The sequence below is a fragment of the Dreissena polymorpha genome, chromosome 4 (assembly GCF_020536995.1).
Source record: "Dreissena polymorpha isolate Duluth1 chromosome 4, UMN_Dpol_1.0, whole genome shotgun sequence".
In the NCBI taxonomy this organism is placed as follows: domain Eukaryota; kingdom Metazoa; phylum Mollusca; class Bivalvia; order Myida; family Dreissenidae; genus Dreissena; species Dreissena polymorpha.
The window spans coordinates 41,166,841-41,192,180 of NC_068358.1; the positions used below are offsets into that span (position 1 = coordinate 41,166,841).

The 25,340-nt window shown below is 34.8% G+C and overlaps 2 protein-coding genes and 2 long non-coding RNA genes across 9 annotated transcripts in view; 2 read left to right on the forward strand and 2 right to left on the reverse strand.

Annotated features, from left to right (window-relative positions):
* Positions 1-25,340, reverse strand: part of LOC127879166 (tyrosine-protein kinase JAK2-like) — a 487,084-nt gene that overhangs the window by 162,311 nt on the left and 299,433 nt on the right. The gene's annotated exons all lie outside the window — the stretch shown is intronic.
* The window catches only part of LOC127879179 (uncharacterized), a 299,024-nt gene that overhangs the window by 62,344 nt on the left and 211,340 nt on the right, over positions 1-25,340 (forward strand). The gene's annotated exons all lie outside the window — the stretch shown is intronic.
* Positions 1-25,340, reverse strand: part of LOC127879175 (anaphase-promoting complex subunit 10-like) — a 305,930-nt gene that overhangs the window by 61,503 nt on the left and 219,087 nt on the right. The window lies entirely within an intron of this gene.
* Positions 8,145-10,598, forward strand: LOC127879177 (uncharacterized). The gene is made up of 4 exons (XR_008048955.1): positions 8,145-8,279; positions 9,412-9,529; positions 10,196-10,299; positions 10,402-10,598. It is a non-coding gene; the product is annotated as an uncharacterized LOC127879177 (long non-coding RNA).

A 25,340-nucleotide genomic window follows, 5' to 3' on the forward strand; every position in this document is an offset into this window, starting at 1 on the left:
TTATTGACATCAGATATATAGCTAGCTTACATTAATTACAAGATTGAGATTGCATTTGGTCACTTAACTTGATATAAAAAAGAGCAAAAGGTTGTTTCTGGTCGATATCTTTAGTTTGTATAGAGCAATTACAAACTCTGGAAATAAAAAGCTTGCCTCAAATCTTCAATTGTATGTTGGCGGCTTGGGGTCATGGCTAGAGTCACTGCTACTACAAGTAGAAAAACAGTTTTATATCGATAAGTTGAGTTTAAATGAAATGTTTCAATTAAAGTGTGGGTGTACGTAGCGTACATGCAGACTTATCTTGGGAATGCATTTGGGACCAGTCAGGTAAAGTTTATGTTAACAAAAACAGAAAATTCGTTATAATACGAGAGGAAACTAAAACGTATGGCTGACAATGTTTTGAAAACGTTTGAAACTGATGTTGTAATTTTTACATCGTGATTAAAGGAAAATATGCGTAATAATTGGCTTAATCATTCTTCTTCTCTCAAAATGTTTTCAATAAATACGGCGAATTGGATACTTTATTGTTCTTGCAACACTGGCAGCAACGTCCTGCTATGTAGTAAGACAAGGATCCGCACAATGTCATAACCATCCCCACGAAACAAAGAGCCGCGGCCGACAGAAAACACGGACAAAAAAGACATCTTGCGGTGTGGTTATATTCGCACAATTTGTCTTCCTTTTTCATCTCCATATCGAAACGGATGTCATCCGCGGTTTTCGGTTTATCACCACGTACTAAGTCCCCTAGACACCCCAAACAATGCGCAAATCCGTACACACAATATTCGCATGGACAAATAAAACACGCCTTTGGGACTGCCTTGCAGTTATCCTTGGCCATTTGTAAACACCCATCGCTGTTACATCCTGCAGAAGACATCGTATGCTTTAGTTTGAACTCATTTATTTTACATCGGTTTCTAATACACTAATACAATACTTACACCGAATACGGATTGTTTTTAAGATATTTTAAGTTGGCTGAACATTGGGAAACAGGAGTTGAACATTCAACACCTTAAAAGTGTTATAAAACTAACTGCCAGTATATAAAACATTAAGTGGTAACCGATCAAACTAATCGGTGACCACATAACTCAATATACACTGACAGTTGATTTGTGAAACCCTATGAATGGAACAAATTTGCAGAAAGCAACACTTTCTCTTTTTATCCGAAATGAATCAAGCACACCTTCCCTTTAAGATTAGCTTGTGAACACTCCAGGTCACGATTTTAGTCAAATAATAGGAAAACCTTGTGAACACTCTAGAGGGAATAATTTTCGCCAAATCTTCATGAAACTTGGTCAGAAAAAATCACTTTGTGATATATCACACAAGTTTGAATACGGGTCATGTTGAAAACATGGTCACTAGGTCAAATCTAAGAAAAATCGCGTGTACACTAGAGGCTACATTTTTAGCTTCTTCATCAAGAAATGGGTTCAGAATGGAAATCGTCATGAAATCTCGAACAAGTTTGAAATGGGTCACCTCGGGTCAAAAAAGTAAAGCGCCAAGTTAAATCTGAGAAAACCCTTGTGCGCTCTAGTTGTCCAATCATAATGTATGTTTCAATGAAATCAAACAATCCTATGATCACTCAGGTGAGCGATCCAGGACCATAACGGTCTTCTAGTTATTTATTTTATTTTATTTATTTAGTAATATAAGCTATTTGAGTTACTTGATTTATTTATTTATATTATAAATTTATTTACTCAATTATATATTATTAATTAATTCATGTAGTTATGTATTCAATTATTTATTTCCACCTATTTTCAAACAATTTAAAAAAGACTAGACAATGTCATTTAGACAGATAATTTTACCTCCAGAACAATTTAATCCACTACATTCTTGGGTACACTCTTCCGTCATTCCAGATTCACACTTTTTATTCAAAATTACTAAATAAATAAATACAATTTATTGTTCGTGTTTTTAAAGGTATAGACTTGGGCGCATAGAATGAATTAAATAGTTTAACATATCCCTTCCTGTTCCATGAAATCGGTAGTATGATCTACGATCGACAATTCGATATACATAATTACGACTTTTTAAGAAGAAAAGATATTAGAAAGGATAATTTTAATGATGAACTCCCCGCTTGTCAAACACTTCAAATATTGCATTAAATGTAATTCGATACTTTTAACCATAGCGGAATGAAGTTTCCTGGAATTTTTCCAAATCGACTATAGTCAAAATTTGAAAAGTTTGATTTATATGATGTTTTACGCTGTTTTTAACAATGTTTCATTCATATTGAGGCAACATTACACTTAACTCAGTCATACCAGACGACTTCCAATCATAGTTATAAAAGTAAAAATAGCTATTTAAAAGTGGAGGTGTACACAATATTAGCTATTCAAAACTTGTGACAAAATGAGAAATTGCTCATTGTAAGCAATTTCTCATTTTGTCTTATAACTTCAAAATGTTGTCTGATGCAAACCGCAAGGATGCGTCTGCAAGCACCAAAGAGTTAATGTTCTGGCCAGTATTGTTTTCATCATTCTCCCAGTTTTCGTCTGCGTTTGGTATTTCTACGTTCTGATAAACAGTCAAATGGAAAATACCCTTCTTGGCTTGTTCAACTGATAATTTAGTAATTTGGAGTGGCCGTTCTTAAAAATATTCGGAATGTTCGGTCTTTCACATTTTAATGGGTTTCCCAAAGACACGCTTTAGGCCGTGGCTTCTTCTTATGGCTTTTATGGTCCTGCACCACTTTGTAAGTTCCATATTTCGGTTTATTTCATAGAAGATGTATTTTCTTTATTGCATATGCACATGGAACACCTTGTTGACATGCGCTTACAAAGCGTATTTGTCTGCTGTAAAGATTCCCACGCTGCAGTTAGTTATCCAAAAAAATAGAATGCGGAATCACCGTATGACGTCATAGTTCGACCCTTTTCACAAAGAACTCGTTGAAAATTCAGTAACCGAGTACCTCAAAACACCAGACGTCGATCATGACTGAACAGACTTTGCATACGAAACAAACATAACGGAATTGGATCAAAATAATCAAGGAACTACTAAACAACAAAAGCGCATCACTCGACAATATCACATATGAGCACCTGAAATATGGCGATCCAACCTTAACAGAGTGTCTTGTCAAAGTCTTCAACTCGATATTGACCCACGGCCAAGTACCTAACGGTTTCAAACATGGTCTTATTGTCACCCTGCCTAAAGGAAGGGGAAGCAACCGACTGACCCCAACAGCTATCGGGCTATATCTCTTATTCCAGTGGTCGCAAAACTATTTGAAACGCATAGAAAACACCTCAGCATGGTCTCAAATAAATCAACTACAATACGGGTTCCAGAAGAACAACAACTGCACAATGGTAGCATACATGCTACAAGAGGCTCGCGACTACTGCTGAGAACGTGGAAGCAGCCTCTACGCGTGTTATATGGACGCTCAGTCAGCCTTCGACAAAGTCTGGATCAACGGGCTGGTTTACACCAGCTTGGTGTCCGTAGGAAGGTATTCCGAGTTATCTTTGAGTCACTACAATATTGCACCAGTCGTGTACTCTCACGTGGATTTGTCTCGGAACCCTTTCCGATTGAACAGGGCACCCGGCAAGGCAGCATATGTGCACCATTCTTTTACATCGTCTACATTAACGACCTGCTAAACGAACTCACGACATCCCCATACGGCTTTAAGATCGGCGACCTGTCTTTATGTTCCCCAACCCAAGCTGATGACGTGGTACTCTTGTCGCTTTCGCGCCACGGCTTAAACGAATTGGTGGAGAATGCGACTCATACGCCAACATGTGGCGCTTCACATACAACGCTTACAAATGTGCCGTTATGACCATGGGCCAAAAACGGTTTAAAACAGAACCCACTGTCTAAATTGCATACGACTCAACACCAATACCTATAGCGGCAAATTACAAACATTAAAGTATAATCCATTCGATCAGGGGAAAATACCCATACGACATTGATGCTGCTGTGAAACAGACAATTAGATGCACGTTCCTATCCCTCTCCCAGAAAGTCTCCGGTAGGTCCGGAGCAAACCCAAAGACCGCAATGAAGCTGTACCGCAGTCATTTCCAAAGCGCTGTTTGGCTGCAAGATGTGGAACAGTATCTCCAATGCCGACATGCAACAACTCGAGGTGGCCCACCACTTTTGTAAGAAACGTGCCCAAGGTCTCCAGCACCTCACGCGCTCAGACATGGTGCTCGGCCTTGCGGGAATGACATCCATCGAAGCGCTTATCGACTTACAAAAGTTAGCGTTCCTTGGCTCACTATGCCACGCCCCTTCATGCGAACCGTGTCGTATGCTTTTCATTCTAAGGCTGTGTCAGTTTGACTTGTGCGAAAAACGGAAAATTGGATTTGTTCCAGATGTGAAAATTCTGCAGAAATATCACCTTGAAGACTATTTAACGGGCTTTTAAACCAACAGTTTATAAAGAAAAATGGAAATCTGTGTGTAAAAAGGCTGTGCGCCAACACGAAACCAGTCACTGGCGAATGCGGCTCGAACGACATAAAGATTTTTCGCTTTTCAAAGAAGTTCACAAGAGCCTGCAACCGGCTACCATAAGGAGAGTCGCGAAGATCCGCCCAGACAGCCTTTCGCTCAGGAAGTTCCTGTCTCGTTTATGTTGCACAAAACCTCCTAACAACCCGTCCTTTGCTAAAAGTGCACACACCAGTACATGCACATCGAAATGGTACACGCACTTTTTAAGTGCCCCTTTACCGACTCGCCGACATGTCTACAAACGATCCTAGAAACCGTCATAGCAGACTTGATGCCTATAAAACTCTACCCAGATTTTCTGATTAACTGCGCAAAGTTTCTACAATCGGTAGTCGCGGTGTAGTCATCAAGAGAACTCAACGCATGTCGTCGAACCCAACACCTGGCACTTTAAAAATGTCGGTATATTTTTTATTAGTGAAGTGTACAGGACGCTGATAAGGGTTTCAAGATGACGCGTTCAAAGAACTGAGATATAAAGTACACCCTTGCGATAACCAAGGGTCATGCTTGGAAACAATCTATGTATTTATATATATATAACCATCTAATTTTCGGTTGTTTGTATCATGTACATCTTCAGAAAATGGAGGCAATAAAGATATACTATATATGTGTGTGTGTGTGTGTGTGTGTGTGTGTGTGTGTGTGTGTGTGTGTGTGTGTGTGTGTGTGTGTGTGTGTGTGTGTGTGTGTGTGTGTGTGTGTGTGTGTGTGTGTGTGTGTGTGTGTGTGTGTGTGTGTGTGTGTGTGTGTGTGTGTGTGTGTGTGTGTGTGTGTGTGTGTGTGTGTGTGTTTTATTTAAATATCTGAACACCAGTTATGTGTGATAAACACGTAAACATGAATTGGGTTGTATTTACTTTCACTTATAGGGAAGTACACGTCCTTGTTCGGAAGGATTTTGTCTTAATTTGAAACTGCGTTTGTTTCACTTGTGTGGCTCATTGTTTACAACTCGAAGTTTGTAACTGTATACTTATAGTTTAATGTAATACTAACATGCTGATAAGATGTAGCCTTCAACGTGAAAAAACACTTTTGGAACTCGAACTAAAAAAACACAGACACAATTCTTAGTTTTAAAATAGCATATCTATAATTAAATTGACCGGTGTTTTAACCTCTTAATTTTATTTGCCACGTTAATAAATACATGTTCACTAGTTGGTAGATACGTGGTATTTCTTATTTTAAGATGAACGCTTTATTATCCGTGCAATTGGCATTATGAAAGTTAAAAGATACACTTACATCGAAATTCCCAAGATGCGCATCCGTCCTCATATGGTTAAAAGATACAAAAAAGTGAATATCAAAATAAGTATATATATTTTTATTTGCTGATCGACTTTGGGTTCTCGACATTATAAGACTACACCGTAACAACTCGGTCATTTTGTATTTTTCAACACATAATAACTCATCGACAATATAATATACGTCTACCCTTTTATGTCCGAAGTGCTTTTTCGTTTTTCATTATACTGTTCTTCTTTTAAATATGTAGTTACAGTTCGGTATCTCGTCAATTCTTTGGTCTGTGAACAGGAACTTTTGATTCTCATATTTGACTTTGACTTCAGCAAATTTGATTTGGGCTGAATAAAATAAGTGATACATAATTATATTCTCAATAAATTCATTTGTAGACAAACTGTTTTTCAAATGTATGCATATAATGAACGATTATCTGATATCATATAACTGAAAGATTTCCTTACAATGTAAAGTTTATTCACAAAAATTTGAATCTATAACTTAAGGTGATGTTTATTTTATATTTTTAGTTAACTTTCAATAGTGGGTTGGCACCTAAATATACAGGTTCTGTAAATCGAAATTCCATGCATTCGGCAGTAGTTTGCGAAAGCGTAAATACCTGATACATTCTGTTTTGTTCTTCCCTTTTATTTTTAGATTAACAATTTAAACATTTGTGAGCATGTTTCTTGCAGTATGTAAACGTATTTTGTTTCCCAAACGTTCAGTATGTATATTAAAGGTAAAAATAAAATGAATCGAATTAATATGGTTGTATTACAGAATTATGTTTTTACATAGACTTCAAAACAAGGGGCTTTAGTGCTTGCCGCCATGGACTTTGGGACAACCTACTCTGGTTGGGCGTTTTCATTCAAACATGACTACGAATGGGATCCGACCAAAGTTTCTGCAAAAATATGGAGTGGAGGCCAGCTAACTTCACACAAAGGTAAGCGTTAACGCATGTTATAATGTTTTGCATATATTTTTTCAAGGCAGCAGCAACAGTTTAAGTCATGTTATAAGTTTTGTGTTTTGCCGTCGTATGTTTTTAACGGCCGGTATAGACACCTTCTCACTTGATTTTGCTAACGGAGATTCGATTGATGACGAGACTCTCGCTCCTGTGATTGTTTACAGTCGGGTGCTTAATATTTAGTGTTCACCTGTTTGCCATTAAATATGCATGAAGCATTTATTTATATTTGTAGAATCTGTTTATGTGTGCGTGGGTTTGTGCGTGTGCGTGCGCGTGTGTGTGTTTGTGTGTTACAGATTAATGTTACACTTAAAACTGAATGCAACACTATTTTATCGTACAGGTCCCACGTGTATACTGATCAGACCAGACGGTAAGACGGTTGAAGCGTTGGCGTATGACGCGGAGACTCGTTACAGCGAATTGAGCGCGAACAATAAACACAAGGAATTGTACTACTTCCGAATGTTCAAAATGTCACTATGGCAAAAGGTAAATCGCCAGAGTAAACTGTCGAAATGCGGATGCGGATCGTTGTAAAAAGCTCATGACATATGCTTTTCATAAATCAGCGGTAATTTCTTGGTGCGATGGACCGCATTTCAATAATTCACGGTGCATGTTAATTTAAAATAACTAGACCTGGAGTCATAATTTACATATGCACATTGTTAATGAGCATTTCAAAGCGATTACAGAAACTAAACGCTCAGCATAATTTGACTTTAAAAGTTTCTTAGTTTTCATATAACCTTTTGTGTTCTTTTTATTTCTAGTCCATTCATAAAGGCACCATGTTAAAAGACGAAAGTGGTCGAAAGCTTCCTGCGTTGAGAGTGTTTTCATTGTCAATCAGACAAGTTTTGTTAATGGCTATTTTTTATAAATTATAAGGCATCCTTATATATATTTAGTTAAAATTAATGCACTTAAAATATACAACAATGTAAAAATTAAACTACAGCAGCGAACATTTTGAAAATTTCCATCGTTACTAGGTTAACAAAAAATGAGGTGTTTAGTGTGTTTAGAACATTTGTTTCTCTAGGTTTGACTTGATCCAATTTTGAACTTGGCATTGATATTGTCAAGATTCTCAAAAAATATATTCTTATCATTCTGAACCTGTTTCATTACGATTGAAAAATTAATTTGGTTCCTTAAATGATAATTATATCTTCAGATTGTACATGGTTACCGTGATTTTAACCCAACTTTTCCCAAATTCGAACCTAATTTAGATATTGTTAATATTCTGACTAAGTTATAAACGCGAGTATTTTCCGAATAAAGCATTTAATGTAATAATTGTATCGTTTTTACTAATAGTTATATGAAGGATGATTTGTCAAAGATATCTGAAAGTCAAGTGGCAGGATTGAAAGCAAACGACATTCACTGGATTTTGACTGTGCCTGCTATCTGGAATGATTCAGCAAAACATTTTATGAGACCAGCCGCCGAACAGGTATGCTGTAGACATCTGTATTTGAAATTACAATATTAACACCTGTGAATGGTTTTACTCATGTATCTATGTCGCATTATGGAACGAACACGATTATTTAAGAAAATAAAATTATTCAAACTTAAAATATGTTGATGCCAATGATTGGCATAAGTCCCATATACGATCGGATGGAAACGGCAGTCCTGGATTCACCCTGATCAAGATCCGAGACGATCCGTGAACGTTTTAGGATTTTTGAGCGTCGACGGTCTTCCAACGACAATCATCCTGCACACAACACGGAATCCACACGGTAAGGCACGGCATCAACACGGCGCCCACCCCGACTGTACCAGCTACGTTCTATTACGGACCAATACGGCAGACACACGGATGACCCCGGATTCATCCTGGACCATTACGAAATCGATACGGACAAACACAACCTCACCCGGACCGACAATGACGTGTATACAATCAGGTTAATTTTCGTTGATTCCATCATTTTGCAATTTGATCTCGAAGTTGTAACTTCAAACGCTAACTTTTTTGCTCATAAAAACGTGCTTTTTATGTTGATATGACACTTTATTGCATAGTATGCTAGGAACCGCAATGTTATTGCTGACTAAATGCAAGCTTGCTGTAGATTGACTTCTTCGGCTTGATTCTGCCCCCTATGCTCGTCAGGATCTCTTGAAATATCTGACGGTTTGGGGTTAAACAATTGTTTCTGGACTATCCAGGACGCACACGGACAACTAAAACATAAGTAAGCCGGACCTTATACGGCTTTCCCCTGACCGTAAACGGCAGCCACACGGACCATTCCGGATGCTTCCATCAGCCTGGACCGTCACGGATCAACACGGCGGGATTGAACTCCCCAAAACTGCTGCGTTGGCATCCCGCAGCCTCAATCACATACCCGGACCTACGAGGATTGATACCGCGCTACACGGCGGCTTCACGGTGCACCTGCCGGATCGTGCTGGATATGATCTGTGCTGATCTGGCATCTGTATGGGACTGGGGCTTGAGAGTTCACGAATTATTGTTTCTCATTCTTATGGAATCTACAATACTGTTCGTTTTTTATATTTGAGACTGCAAACCAATCCTGATTATTGTGTATTTCTCATGATTTTAGGCTGGATTTGCATCGGAAAAACTTTCCCTTGCATTAGAACCAGAGGCAGCCTCTCTTTACTGCAGACACCTGCCCGTGCAGAGAGAAGGGGAATCAAGTCTTTCGACTTTGCGAGTTGGTAAGAAATATTTAGTTTTAGATGCAGGAGGTAATGTGTGCGAGTAGTCGCCTTGTATGAAGACATTTTTTTTCAATCAACTTGAATACCCATACCTTTATTGATTGAGAGTCAGACAACCTTTTTTGGATTCTTTTGGCGAATGTTGCAGGTTTTCTAGTCGAGATGATATATGTTAGAAATCATCTGCTTATCTACATAGACCATACTTGTCACATGATTTTTTCAAAAGTTTCAAGCATACAGTGAATGAAAAACTTGTCAAACTTCAAACGACTTCATGAAACTAATAAGTATGGAGTCATTGTACGTCGTATGCGTGTTTGCTGTTAACAACAAACATATAAATTCATAAACAAAAGAAACATATTATCAAAAGATAAATTAGTGTATCGAAGAAATGACGCAAATACACCTACATGAGTACCGCGAGATGTTATTTTTTGTGTGTTGTTGTTGTTTTTCACGGCATGATGCGGGTTTGGAAGCGTTTTTATATGCTAGCCACTATTTTCTATTGTTGTTTGTTTGAAATCAACGTTCCTGTCTTTATGTTATATTTATTCACATCAAACATTGTAACATATCACAACTCTGATGATTGCCACTTCTTTGAATGATCAATGAATAATTACTACTTAAAAAAAAAGAAAATTTTACCTTCAGGAACCGAACGATGATTTTCAATTTTGAGGTTAAGGCGAGTGGCGGTGATTGTGGAGGAACAAAGGTGGATGCAGAGTTTATGGACTTTCTGGGAGAGCTTACAGGTACTTGGAATATATTTTGATTTATATAAATATTACATTGTTAGTTTCTTTTTGATGAGTCTGCTGGCATCGATATGTATTTTTTTCCGTATTTATATGCAGATAAATCAGTGATGCAGAGATTCAAAGATCAGAACATGGAAGATTATATTGAACTTCTTCGGAACTTTGAAATAAAAAAGAGAGCCGTAGATACCACAAAGGCTAGTAAACTTGCCATCACAGTACCAGTAACCTTTTTCGAACGCGTGCAAGACATAACAGGAAAGTCTATGAAGGACATTATGCAAACATCAGGATATGGGAAACAGGTAAGTTACATGTGTGTGTTCGATTGATTTAGTTTATTTAATCACCAAAGTAGGTCATTGGCAGCTTAAAATGACAATCCAAGTAACAATTGCGTCCATTGGTTGATCGACGTTGATTTATTTTAAGTAAATTCAGGTATCTTAACTCACTGAGAGTTGTATGACCAAAGATGAATAATTTGCGAATTTTTGTATGATCAGGCGATTTCGTATTCTTTTTGGAATATAATATGACATTAACAATGGTTATTGTTTGGCTTCATAGTATGCGCATTGTTTTCACTGGTGCTCGTGAGTTGATAGAAAACCCCCATAAAAGACATGAAAAAAGTTGTATAATAACATTTTACAGTTAGTAAGATTTAAACAATAATACGCATGTGTACGAAGTGTCTAGCAAAACTTATTTTTAATATGTTTTTATTTGTTTTTTACTAATGTAATTTTAGATAACCGTGGCCGGTGATAAGCTTCGTTTGGATGCCGATATCATGTGTTCTTTCTTTACCACATCTTTATTGAAAATTGTTGAGCATTTGGGTGATTTGCTTCACAAACCGGAATAAAAGGAGTTAAAGCCATACGGATGGTTGGAGGCTATTCGGAGTCTATGCTTCTCCAAGACACCATCAAACAGCAGTTTCCGCATCTGAAAATCCTCGTCCCTCCAGAAGCGGGGCTTGCTGTCCTTAAGGGTGCAGTTATTTATGGCCATTGTCCGTCGGCGATTAAAGAGCGTGTTTCAAAGTATACCTACGGTATAAGTACTACAGAAACATTTGACAAGAATAAACATCCATGGTCTAAACGGACGGTCTTTTCCAATGGACAAACCCGATGTGTAGACTTGTGGTCCGTTATTGTTACAGCTGGCGATAAGCTTGTCGTCGGTGAAGCCCAGAACGAAAGGTCGTACTTGCCTGTTTATAAGGATCAGAAGTTATTAGATCTTCCTATATTTGTTACGAGTGACAAAGATCCTAAATTCACAACAGATGTTGGTAGCAAACAGGTTGGCTCTGTTACTGTCCCACTGTCCGGAAGTGGTATTGATAGGTCCGTTGGGGTTCTAATGATTTTCGGCGGGACCGAAATTACTGTCGAATGTGTGGAAAAAGCAACAGATAAAATCACGCAGTTGAATATAGACTTTCTGATGTAATTTGTCATAGGACAATAACTTTATAAAGGACGGAGTAAATTGATTCCGCTTTGACAGTTTTAATGTTATTGATTTTGCGCGTGTATTAAACCAAAATCCTTGAAAACTTATCCATCATTCTCGACGTTCTTTCCATCCGTCTGTTCGTCAAACCCACCATTTGTCCGACATGTGCATCGTGTACGCTTAAGATCTAATATTAACTTTTTCTATACTTCATATGAAGCATCCCGTGATGGAACATGCCTATGTTGGCATTCCGCTCCTATGCTCAATGAATGGGGTATTGGAGTTTGATTAACAATACAATATTTGTTTTTTGTGTCTTTGATGCGTGAGATCTTGCGCGCATTATCCTAATTCGATAAATTATTAAGTATCCGTATTAAGCGGATATGCGCATGTTGTCGTTCTGTTCAAATGGGTTTAGGCTAACCAATTAAACTTGTTCAATGTTATGTAATATCCGTATTAGAATAAGTAAATTTCAAAGAATTGTGAATTCGCATATTGACAAAGATTTATCTCCATGTGATTATTCATAAGTCTATTTTAATTTCCTTAAAACCGTTACCTCTGCTTACAATTCAAAACTAATTAACAGAATATACAGTTTCGACACCTAAGAAAGTTAAATAATTTGATCTTATTTGCATAGGTAAATTAAACATGGATTATAATAAGATGGTATACAGAGGGGGTAATCACGTGACAAACAAGATGGCGACGTCCATGCCGAGGCAGGTATTTTTCGTCGTTTTATACCCTTTATTACTTGTATTATTTTTTCTTATTCCGCTCACTTTCCAGCCATATTAGGAAGAAAGTTACTGGCTTTTATTTCATAGTTATATTCGCTCTATATCTCGACTTTACTTTCTTAGCAAAATTTCTTAGCGGGATGACCTAATTAGGGCTCCACTAAGAAAATTGTCCGGGAGTAAAGTCGAGATATAAAGCGAATTTAAATACGAAATAAACGCTAATCAACTTTTTACTGATATGGCTGGAAAGTGAGAGTCATTTAAAAAATAAACAGAAGTAATAAAGATAAAACGGCGAAAAATAACTGTCTCGGCATGGACGTCGCCATCTTGACTATCACGTGATTACCCCCTCTGGTATAGACGTTTGCAGAGAGTAATTGATACACGCTATATCGAAGCATTAACCATCTTATACACTATGTGGCGCTTGGTATGCATTTTTAATAAAATATGAATTATACACGGTCATTATTGTAACCAGTAATCTGTTTTTATGGACATTCTGTTAAGGACAATGATATGTTGTTTTTACATCAATGCCGTGAATAGATGGGGTATGTCGATCTGTCGGTCACACAAGTTTAATGATATTAAATAAATTAAAGCATACAATTATTTTGAAATAACAATATATTGGCCCGAGTATAAATCTTTCCATTAAAATGTGGTGTATTAGGCGAATAGCCGACCATAAGGCGAGGGTAAAACTTTGATAAAGTATGGCTATCTTTAAGGTTAGAGTTATTGTTTACATTTGTTTCCATTTGTCATTTGTGTCAATAACAACTGTCTGAAAATTATTGACGCGATTTTAGTTTTGCCGTTAAGTAATGTTCAACGAAATTGTTGGTCTGATTGGTTTTGCATATAGAATGGTTTTGTATATAAATGTTTGTATTTCTTACCAGTTCGCCCTAGTGTTGCAAGTATAAACAAGATAAGTATTGATGCAAAGCATCAAAGGGCGTTGGGAATTTCAGTGTAAAAGGCACTCAATGAAGTTACATGGAACGATTATTTTTCTACTGTAAATATTAATATATTGGCCGATTATTTTAAACAAAATAGAAAAAAGATACTGGTATAACCATTATCTATGATTTTGTGTTATAACCTCCAAATAACAATTATTTATGATATTGTGTTATAACCCCCAAATAACCATTATCTATGATTTTGTGTTGTAACCCCCAAATATTTCATAGTTTATTTTATTTACATTGGTTTCCTTTTTTTACTGGCATCCGTGTGCAGTTTTCATTAATGGAACAGAACTGTGTAGGTTTTAAAAAATCTGCTTCATCTTGTTAGCGTAATTTCATATTTTTCTCAACTTCAAGGGGAGATTATTCTGAACTTATTCTTACGTTGCTTATTTACGATAGGGGTTGAGTACTCATTGATATGAAAACACTGTAAAAGTTTGGAAAAACAATTGAATGAAAACTGTAAATTGCATAAAGAAGCTGCATTTCACAATACTCTGAAATTCAGTAAAAGATCATAATAGATTTATTGCTCCGATATTCATCATTTTTAATAGGGTTCGAGTAATACTGATTTAAAAACACTTAACAAGTTTGGAAAGATTCAGACGAAAGTTGTGAAATCTTTTAAACAAGTGGAAATTGTTTATTTTGTCAAATTTAATAGAAAAAAATTCTGGACTTATTGTCCCGATGTTTCTCATTTTAAATGAGGTAAAAATGCTCATTGATATGAAGACACTGTAAGTTTGAAAAGAATCCGATGAAAAATGTTGAAATAATCACCTAACCAAGCAGTTTTTCACTTTTATTTTTAATTCAAAGAGACATAATTCTGGACTTATGGTCCGATATTGCTCATATAGAGTTTGGGTTGGGTCCTCATTGATAAAAAAAACCTGTGCAAGTTTTGGAACAATCGGATGAACATTTTGGACTTCGAACAAGGATTTCTAAATTTCTCAAATTCTAAGGAAGATGACTATGGACGTAATTGTCGGATAATGCTATAGGGCCCATACAACCTGGATAGTTATACGTGTCGCGCTTCGCGCTCTATATGTGGTTCTTAAAAAAACCCTCAGAGGAGTGCTTGACTCTAGGGAAACGGGTTGCTGGGACACAGCTCCTCCTTGATAAGCGGCTGCTTCCTTTATCGCAACTCATTGTTACAATCAAAAATACGTGTCGCGCTTCGCGCTCTATAAGTGGTAGGGATAGTACTTAGGGCCTATGATAGACAACCATAAAAATACTTGGGTAATAGATGTGTTCAGTTGTTTGCATTTAATTGTTAATTATATAAAAACACGTGTATTTTTTATAAGATATTTAAGTGATGTAAGAAATTTTAATTAACGTTGTCACCACGTTGCATCCATTAATTTTAATAAAAATGTCCAATTGTAGTTTAATGGATTTTAAAATGTCTACATAAAATAACACTTAATTATATTTATTAACCTGACTGAAAAAATTGTCAGCCGCCGAACTGTTCCGTTCGTGCCGGAACCCTGGATTGAACCGGGGGCCTTTAGATGACTGTTGCGTAAACAACTTCAGCCTAACGCTCTCAACTGAGCTATTCCGGCTGACATTCACTTATGTACTGCTATTTGGTGAAGTTGTGTATAGCGATCGTTATAATATGTCTATTAATAAACTAATACATTGTACGTTTTCGTACCACTACGCCTTCCAATAAACTTGCTTGCGCGATAGGTCGTCAAATATCGTACTTCATTGATTCTCCACTAAATAAGCAAATTAGAAAAACCACAAAATAAATATATTTTGATTATGTGTTGTTTTTATACAAAACATCATTTGTTTTTATACAAAACTAGAAAGTTTGCCCAGTCCATGTGATCTTTCCCCTGTGATCAGTTGTGAATCAGTTATTAATTAAAACAATTAGCTTTGCATTATTGGCTATACATGTTGTAATAAATGTAATAGGCACAAATGCAGTACTTATTTACACTAATTTACACAAAAAATCACCACTATTCAAGATATTCTTAAAACAAAAATATATTCATTAATCCGTAAAATAACTTCTCCTCCCATAAGCGAAAAAAAAAATGCATTACATACTAGTCGCCGCACTCCAGTGCGACGCCAATGACCGTCATAATCCCACTACGATATGTAAAAACAAATTGTCACACATACCGTCAATAATATTTAGGCTTTTTCTTGTTTCCGATTTCTTTATAAAAACATTTTTATAAGCCTTCTGGACGTACATATCAGATGTGTTTGTGTGCTTTTTCAATTATTATTTCAATGTTTGATGTGTTGGTGATGAGAGTGTTAATGTTGTCTATCGGTTCGTCATTTCGCAATTCCTATGATTGTATAGCAACGATACGACATGAAATTTTACGAGGCAAATATTCCTTTTTAGTTTTGAGTTATTCTTTTTTGTTATCAAGTAATTATACGATCTTACACACACATTTATTTTTAGAAACAAAAAACTAGAAAACACTTTCCAAAAGGAGTAGTACCACATGATACAAGAAGGTATAGTTTAATTCAATTTCAAACTTTTTTCTGCTGTTTAGAAAAAACCTTTGTGTACACTGTTGGGGTTCAAACGTCAGATTAACACAATTTTAATAATTCGACAAATAAACGTGTCGAAATCGATGTTTACTCCCCATTAGTCTAGGCAGATTTGTCCATATGTCACATATATACACAATTATAGTTCTTCAACAAATGAACGTGTCGGAATCGATGTTTACTTATTCAATATACATTTATTGAAGTACAAATCCATGATTACTAGTACAATACCGATTGCTAATTAATATTATGTAACATGCATAGTTTATATTCATACGTTGCGAAAACACTTAACATTAAAATCGTATATACTTTTTTAAAGATGTTTAGCATTTATATTTTTTTGGAAAAGAAAGAGTTTTAAAGTTTATTTTAATATAATTAAATTTCAAATATATTATTTGGCTGTGTATGTTTTAATTTGATATTCAATATTGCATGAGTTGTATGTTATGTAATTGAACTTATATGCGCACATGTACCTTTTAATAATTAAAAAATAATTAAAAAATTAAAATAAAGAAATAAATAATCTCAGTCAAATACATGTTTTTTCGTTATTTACACTTACGCGCTTAAAAATACAGGATGGACACTAATTCAAGGTGAACATCTCATTAAAGTGTATATTATATTTTGTACAATACTGTACGAGTGTTCTTCAAGGTGAACAAATAGTCATTTTATGAAGAACTGGTGTGCATTTCAACTTAAACACACATTTAAATGTTATTAAAAATAGTGTGGCTTCACATCTCGTTTTCTTACCAATTATTCGTACAGCGAAAATAGTCGAACTAATATCACAGCTAGACTGTATTATCAGCAAACGTGACTGATTCAAGAATGTACCAAACGTTCGAAATGTGGCCAAAATCTGGCCGAACTTTTGCAACGGCTCAACGGCCCAAACAAGCCATGGACAGGCCAAAAAAAACAACTATATCAAGAAGATGAAAGAGAATCGAACGCTTATTCCTCTTACAGATTAACGTATATTACTTAAATTATTTACGTGTAACTACCGGATCATGAACATTTTTTTACAGAAGAATGCTTAAATATATGCTTCATAAGAAAGGTACGTTAGAATTCGCTGGATTCATATTAATTGTGTACAATAGCCTAGACTAATTCTGCGTAACCACAAATGCAAGTGCAATGTGCGAAAATTGTTAAAGAATAAATTATAATATAAATGCACTTCAAACTGAAATTACCAGCTAAAATATAGGTGATGGGTGGAGTAGAGGATTTACGGGTTATTACAGTACAGGAAAATAAATAAAAATGAAATGGAAATACATAAAATGAAACATTAAATTTCAGGCGAAACATATTAAAATATTATTTGAATGTGGTTTGATTGAGAATTTAATACATTGCTTATTGATACCAATACATTTATTATTAGAATTATGTCGTGGTTCATTCTTTGTTAGTCGCACAGACTTTTCCTTAGCGCCCAATTAGATATACATTGGATTTCTGTTTTCATCTTTGTAATCATAAGTGGTTTGTGTAAATCTTTTATAAAATTATGAGAGATTGTAAATTAATCATTTTCCTTACAGATAATTTTTCAAAACTTCACCTCTGTAGACCATTACAAGTAAATTACATTTGTGTTTGCATTTTCCGTTGCCATTCGATTTGCCTACGTTAAAAAGTCGGACGTCATGTCCTTTTACTGTAAGTTATATTAAATACTGTAAGTTATATTAAATACGTTCAAAGAGCCTTCAGCAGTTTGATTGTTTAAGTACTCTACTCGATTAACTACAATTTGTTACACAATGCAAACGTTTATCATGTTAAAGACATCTCATCGATATTGTGAAGAACACACAGCATATGAAGTTTACATGTCAATAAAATCTATACATCATAAAAATAAAATCGAACATTAAAACCTAAATTTCATTAGGCTCCCGAATGTTTTGGTATCATTTCGTGACGACCTGGGACCGTTCCGAATCTTATTTGTAACGATACTGAAGCCCACTGAAACGTTCGATGTATGTTTGACTTAATAACTCGTCATTTTAATGCCTATTTTTTCAGTTATTAAATTTGGACGACGAATGTTTTACATGATTTTACGAATAGAAACTGAAATGTATGTCTGTCGTTTAGTTGTTGTTGTTGTTTGTTTCATCGGCATGATATACATTCACCAAACATGTGTATCTTTATTTGATTCTTTACATCAATAAAATATATATTGAGTGATGATTAATGCCCGAACATTCAATGTTGATAACAACATTACTGTTTAAATTATTAAGAAAAAACGTGTATAATTTACTCGTTCAAACTCTCAAAAAGTTATACTTTCGGGTAAAACAAATGTTTGCATACACGCAGTTTTGTTCTGTTGGCATCATCTTTAATTGGAAATGTGTTATCATCTATTTTTATATAAATATCATAACTTTGATACTTTAATTTTTTTACAAATTGCGAAGATATATAAAGAGAACTAACCAATTGCCTTGATTTGGGTTAGGTAGCAAGCCATATGCTTTGTTTGGTTTTGTAATTGCTTAAATTCCCAATGATGTTTCCAATGTTCAGTTTGACATTAATGACACGTATGCAGATTTGTTATTGCCAGCTTTAGAAAATAAAATCAAAGGCGTCATTGTGGTGTATGGTATGTTAACCGCATATTCATAGCTTTATGCGTGTGGGTTAGTTTGACATCATTTGAGGAAGTTTTTATGTTAGACGAAAACTTTGCCAATCAGTTAGGCATAAATCCGATAGGGTGTAATGAGTCATTGGATAAAAGCACAAATGGATCCTGAATTTGGATACAAGTCATGCGACTTAAAAATAACAACCGAATACGTAAAAAACACCAAAGACGACGATCATAAAAAGACTCCAGAAAAACTTGATGTCAATGTCAATCAATAAAAAATATCTTGTAATGAAAGGCGAAAGGAAGGAAGTGTACAATTCAGCAGTTGACGAACTCGATGAATACCCTGCCACGTATCTGCTCTCCATTCGCAGGCCAATTTTTATAAATACGAGCCAGTCACATTGCGTCGCATCATGGAAAGCATAGGGTGGAAACCTCAAAGAACAAAGGTCCATCAATTTTTTTTGCATGTGCCTGCCTGAAAGCAAAGTAGAAAAAGATAGTAAATCGAGAAAAAGAAAAATAGTGTCACTGTTTTCACAATAAATACGGTATGCACTTCATGTGCGATCATAATTTTAATAAAATATTTCATTAAATTTATATATTTTTATTTACTTATTCCTTGTATTTAATTCTATTCAATACGTTTTCGTTTTGGCTATAATTGGTTAAAAACAAAACAAAACCAATTTCTGATAAAAAATGTATCTTCGTTATCGCACCAAAAATAATGTCCGCATACAGTTAAAAAAATGATTGTGTACAAATAATTAATAGAATTGAGAGGTCTAGTTAGTTGTTCTCACTGTGAAGGCGAAGAACACTTGGCTGCCAATATGCTGCAAAAAATATCAATCGACGCATGTTTTAATAAGGCAAAACATATCAGTAGTCATTTTAGACGAACACAAGAGCTGTCTCCATAGGATGACATATGCCCCCGATAAACGCTTTGATAGAAGTTATGAGCATTTTTCGAAACCTAAACGCATTTTTTGAAACATAAACGCGGACCCTAAGTTCAAGGTCAAGGTCAAAGGGGTCAATTTTTTGTGCGTATGAAAAGGCCTTGTCCATATACACATGCATACCAAATATGAATGTTACATCTGAAGCGACATAGAAGTTATGAGCATTTTTCGAAACCTAAAAGCAAAGTGTGACGGACGGACGGACTGACAGACGGACAGTGCGATCACTATATGCCCTCCTTCGGGGGCATACACATTACATCAATGGACCCCAAAATATTCGATCCATAATAAATAACAGCCAAATATAAGAACAAACTGAGGAAAGATGTTCAAACCTGTTGACAACATTTTCATTGCAATTCGCGAGTCATTTCAATCTGTTTCACAATTTCAGTCATTCATTGACAGCATATCCTTTCCTCTGCTTCAACACTTCCAACATCTTTCTTCCCACCAAACAACAGTTTATGTAATATATTATTGTTGCTTATACTTTTGTTGTTGAATTGACGTAGCTGAGACACTTAACTGAGTAATAACATTCCATCGAGTGACGCTACTTTTTGTGTTTAATAAAACGCTATATTTAGAATAGATTCATAGATAAATAATTGCAGCCGCTACCGGGCGCAGCGATTCTATTTTATTATTTTTTTTAAAGTGGAAGCGTGGTATGAGATGTATGATAAACATAATAACTGTCTACAACCTGATCGTATTGCAATATACGCTCGGCACGTATACAATAATACTATATATATATATTAATTTATAATAGAATAATTTTATTCTGAGCCTCGCCTGATATATTACAACAAGATCAGGTAGCAACCTTTATTTTCTATATATCTCTACATCGAAAAATCCATTTATCTATCAATGTATTTCACCTACCACGCGATGATCAGAATTCAAGTATTCATATACATGTGTATATCTACAGCTTAATGACCTTAAGATTGTGTTGTTAATAAAGACAGAACAGATAGCAACGGTTTTTTGTTCAAATTGTTGGTATTTATAATGAATCATAAATCAATCTTAACATTGCAAATGCTTAATAATTGTATGATGCAACTGGTGACGAAAAGAATAATGAACGCATACGTGTATTTATTTTTCAAGCAACGTTTTATTTCAATTAAATCAAAGGTATGCGTATACTATTCAAAGGTGTATGTATCTTATTTATAATACATGTTTAGATCGTATACGAGGTAATTATGTGTTCGTCTTCCAAATAAGTAGTGCTTGAAGAAACAAAAATGTTCTACGATACTTGATAATACTCTTTGTTTCATTTAAAATGCACGGCATATACATTTTAATTGTAATTCGATAGTTTTGTGTCGTTTTATCCTTTATTCCCATTCGTGCTGGTTATTTTTTTAAATTACATATGATTAACGGAACTGCAAATACATTTTAAACACAAATCTCGTTTCTTTTAAACAATACGTTATTATGCTATTCAATACATCATTTTAACGCTTGTATAACAGCGATGAGCAGTGCCAAAAAGATAGATTGCGAGTATAGCGTTAAACGGAATTTCAGACAAATTACTTCCGCCTAGAGTTCTTTTGGGAGGCCATTGAGGTCGTATCTGGATTTCGAAATGGTAAGTATATTGTTTTTGTTTTTACATTGAAATGGTGACTGCCACTTTCCAGTATTAATTCTTGGCCAACGTTTTCTTTAAAATTGTTTAAGACAGTTGATCAGCGGTTTAATGGTATCACTTGATTTTAAATATTGTTATATTTATATCCATTAATCCGTTTTAGACTATTCGATATCGAAACTGCATAAATGGAAATTACTTAAACCAAACTCCCCTTCTCGTGAAAAATTGTGTTGTTTTTTCCCCGTACATTTCCTCAATCGAAGCTATGTGAACTGTATTATTATGCTTTATTCTATTCCACGTTGAGCCTTCTTTTCAGAAACATTTACTGCGATGATGAAAATGAGATTTCAGTGAAATTCTTTTCATATAATTAATAAAATAAAAAATTCTAAAATAATACATTTATGTCAAAATTCATCTAACTCTTCACTTTTGTGTATTCAATATTGAACTTAACAACTTATACATGTTCATGTGGTAAGCTATCAGTGTTTCAGTTTTGTATTGAGTTGTATTCAATACGGATTGCATTACGGGTTTGCTGTATCGCAATGTATTGCAAAGAGGGTTTATCTTATTCAAAGTTATTGTTGCAAGCCTAGTAATAACATAAATATAAAATTATATGTAAATTTAATAATTGAGCAGTCATACGTACACTTAGACCATGTACGTTTAAAGTATAATGCTGAAACGTGAATCCCGATATTAATATGCGGAAAAATGCTCACGTATACCGATTAGAAAAGATGGCCTGCGTAGCAATTTGCCGCATAGACAATAGCGCTCGATCAATGCGTCGACATTAACGGCCGAGACGAACACGATAACATCTATGTGGGCGACACGACAATGCGGCGTCAATTAGCATACGGTTTGATACATTGTAACAATTTTAAGACTCCTATACTGCATAATAAATGAACATCAGTCACGTGGAATTAACACGTACAAATAAATAGAGTATAAATGACTTTCAACCAGAGGGAACTTCGTCTGAGGGTTTCGCTTTTTTGAACATGGTATGTGACTGAGTTTGTTTAACCTTTGTCTTTCCATGTTAACAACTCGAGCGTTGGGACATGAAACTGTATTCTTTGTGTGATTTTTTAAAGTGTTATACTTACATGCTGATAAAATAAAGCCCTAAAATGCAGAAAACACTAGAAAACAAAAATCTTAATTTTAAGTGTTAAGATATCACATCAATAATTTGAATGACAAGTTTCTTAGTTGGTCAAAACGTGATACGTCTGATTTAAAAGTTAAGCCTTTATTAACCTTGTAATGGAAATTCTTAAGAAAGAGATAAATTTATATCGAATATACGATCATTCTCTTTTTTAATTAAATTAACCAGACAATCCCAATACATGTATTCATCCTCATAAAGTGATAAGCTACACAAATACAAGAATGTCAAAGTTGCTCATATATGTTGGTCAATAGTAGATCATGTTATGTCTGTACTTTAAATACTTAAGAATATGAACTGTAATATACACCAGTCATAACCACGTAAAAATACACATACAAAAATATTAAAAGTGCTCCAACACGAGCTCAATTGTGGGTTCTCTAAATAATAAGACTTTGTTTCTAAGCTACATGGAATGATAACTGATAACTCATCAACACTCTAATATACCTAGAGACATTTTATGTCCGCAGTGTTATTTCGCTTCAATATTCTATTGTTCTTCTTTTGAGTCTGTAGTAACAGATCGGTATCTTGTCAAGTCTTTAAGTCTAGGTTTGACTTGAGTTTTAATTTTCTTAAAGATATCACATATTATTGCCGCTGAATGAAAACATTTTGTTTTATTTATAATGTTCTCCGTGCATTCATTTGCATAACAAATTGTTATGAAAATATAATCATATTTTGTAAATTATATGCTAAATTATATATCATATAACTTAAAGTTGGCTAAATCTGTAAAATATGTTGTAAATTTTCTATAATTTTAGATACTTTGCAATAGTGGGTTTGTACATATACATTTACATATTTCTTTAAATCCAAAGTCCATGTATTTGGCAGCAATTTAAAAAGTCATAAATACCAGATGCTTTTTATTTTGGTATGCCTTTTATATTTAAAGATTTAAAATAAAATGTTGTTTAGAATGTTTATTGCTGTGTTTAAACGAATTGTTCTCCCGAACGTTCAGTGTATATATACATGTATATATGTTTTAACATAGGCTGCCAAACAAGGAGCTTTAGTGGTTGCCGCCATCGACTTTGGGACAACCTACTCTGGTTGGGCGTTTTCATTCAAACACGATTACGAAAGGGATCCGACCAAAATTTTTGCGAAAACATGGAGTGGAGGCCAGCTAACTTCTCAAAAAGGTAAACGTTAACGCGTGTACAAGTTTTCAGCATTATTATTTGTAATATTGGTTCGTTCTATAGAATTCTTAATACAATATAATGTTTACAATAAGTATTTAAAGGATACTTTCAAATTGTCTGAGGTAATTTTTAATCATAAGATTATTCATTTCATACCATAGAATGTATTTTATGTCTCTGTTAGCGGCTTTCGAGTTATTTGATGTATTATTTCTTATATTATTACTAAAAGGTATTGATTCTTTGTATAAATTGCCGATGCAGCGATCATAATTTTAATAATCATTTGTGTTTGCGTTGTGCCGTCGTATGTATTTTCTGGCCGAAATAGACTAACTTCACTTTGCTAACGAACTTTTCATCGGTTGATGACGCAACTTTCGCACCTAGGCTTGTCTACCGATGTTTATAAATTTTAATATTTATAGATTTGATACTTTCTCTTATACATTTTTAGATATACGCAATTTTTGCACTCCATTATCTAGTAGTGTTAATTTGCTTGCAATTTAATTTGCATACAAAAAATAACTGATAGTTTTAGAACATATTTATTTATTTGTTGTTGTTTTTCTTTCTGACTTATAGTATTAAAAAACAACACTGAATGCAACACTTTTTTGTCGTACAGGTCCAACGTGTATTCTGATCAGACCAGACGGTGAGACAGTTGAAGCGTTCGCGTATGACGCGGAAACTCGCTACAGTGAATGGAGCGAGAACGATGAACACAAGAATTGGTTCTATTTCCGAAGGTTCAAAATGGCACTATGGAAAAAGGTAAATCGTAAGGGTATCCTGTCAAAATATTGATGTGAATCGTTGTAGTAAGATCTTGGTGCGAGTACTAAATTTATAAAGATTTCTAAGCTCAAAGATCTAGACCCACAGTAATAATTTGCATATGCATTTCGAATAAGAAAAAAAAACGATTTCGCAAAAGAAAGGCCCAGAAACAAATGACTTCACTAAATATAAAGTTCCATATAACCGTTTATGTTCCATTTATTTCTAGTCCATTCATAAAGACACTATGTTGGAAGACGAAGGTGGTCGAGAGCTTCCAGCGTTGACAGTGTTTTCGTTGTCAATCAGGCAAGTCTTAACTGTCTAAATAATGTTTGATTACCCCAACAGTTTTCATACAGTATCGTTGTAATGTATATCTTTATTATATTTCTCTCCATAAAATGAAACATTTAAGAATCTACCACAACAGCAAACATTCCGACAAACTTTTGTTTAAGTTTTTTTTTACAAAAAAGGTTTATAATCTTAAGGCTCGAAACCAAGTCCGAGAACTAATTCTAAATCTTGTAGACCCCTTCCGACAACATAACCAGTCAAAAACTGATTTACTTGGCGAAGAACAAATCCAATATAACAGGCTAGGTTGGATATATTTGTAATGGCATCTGACTCTTGCAATATTTTAAATCAACTGAAAATGTACCAAGTCTTCAATCTGATCACGCAATCATTACTTTAAACTTAACTTTTAAAAGCAATTTTTCTCATAAACCAGGTCTTAAGCGGCCCATCCACACAATATGTCAATAATAAAGATTGACAATAAAATTGATAGTGAATGGATTATATTGAAGACACCGTCAATGTATTGAT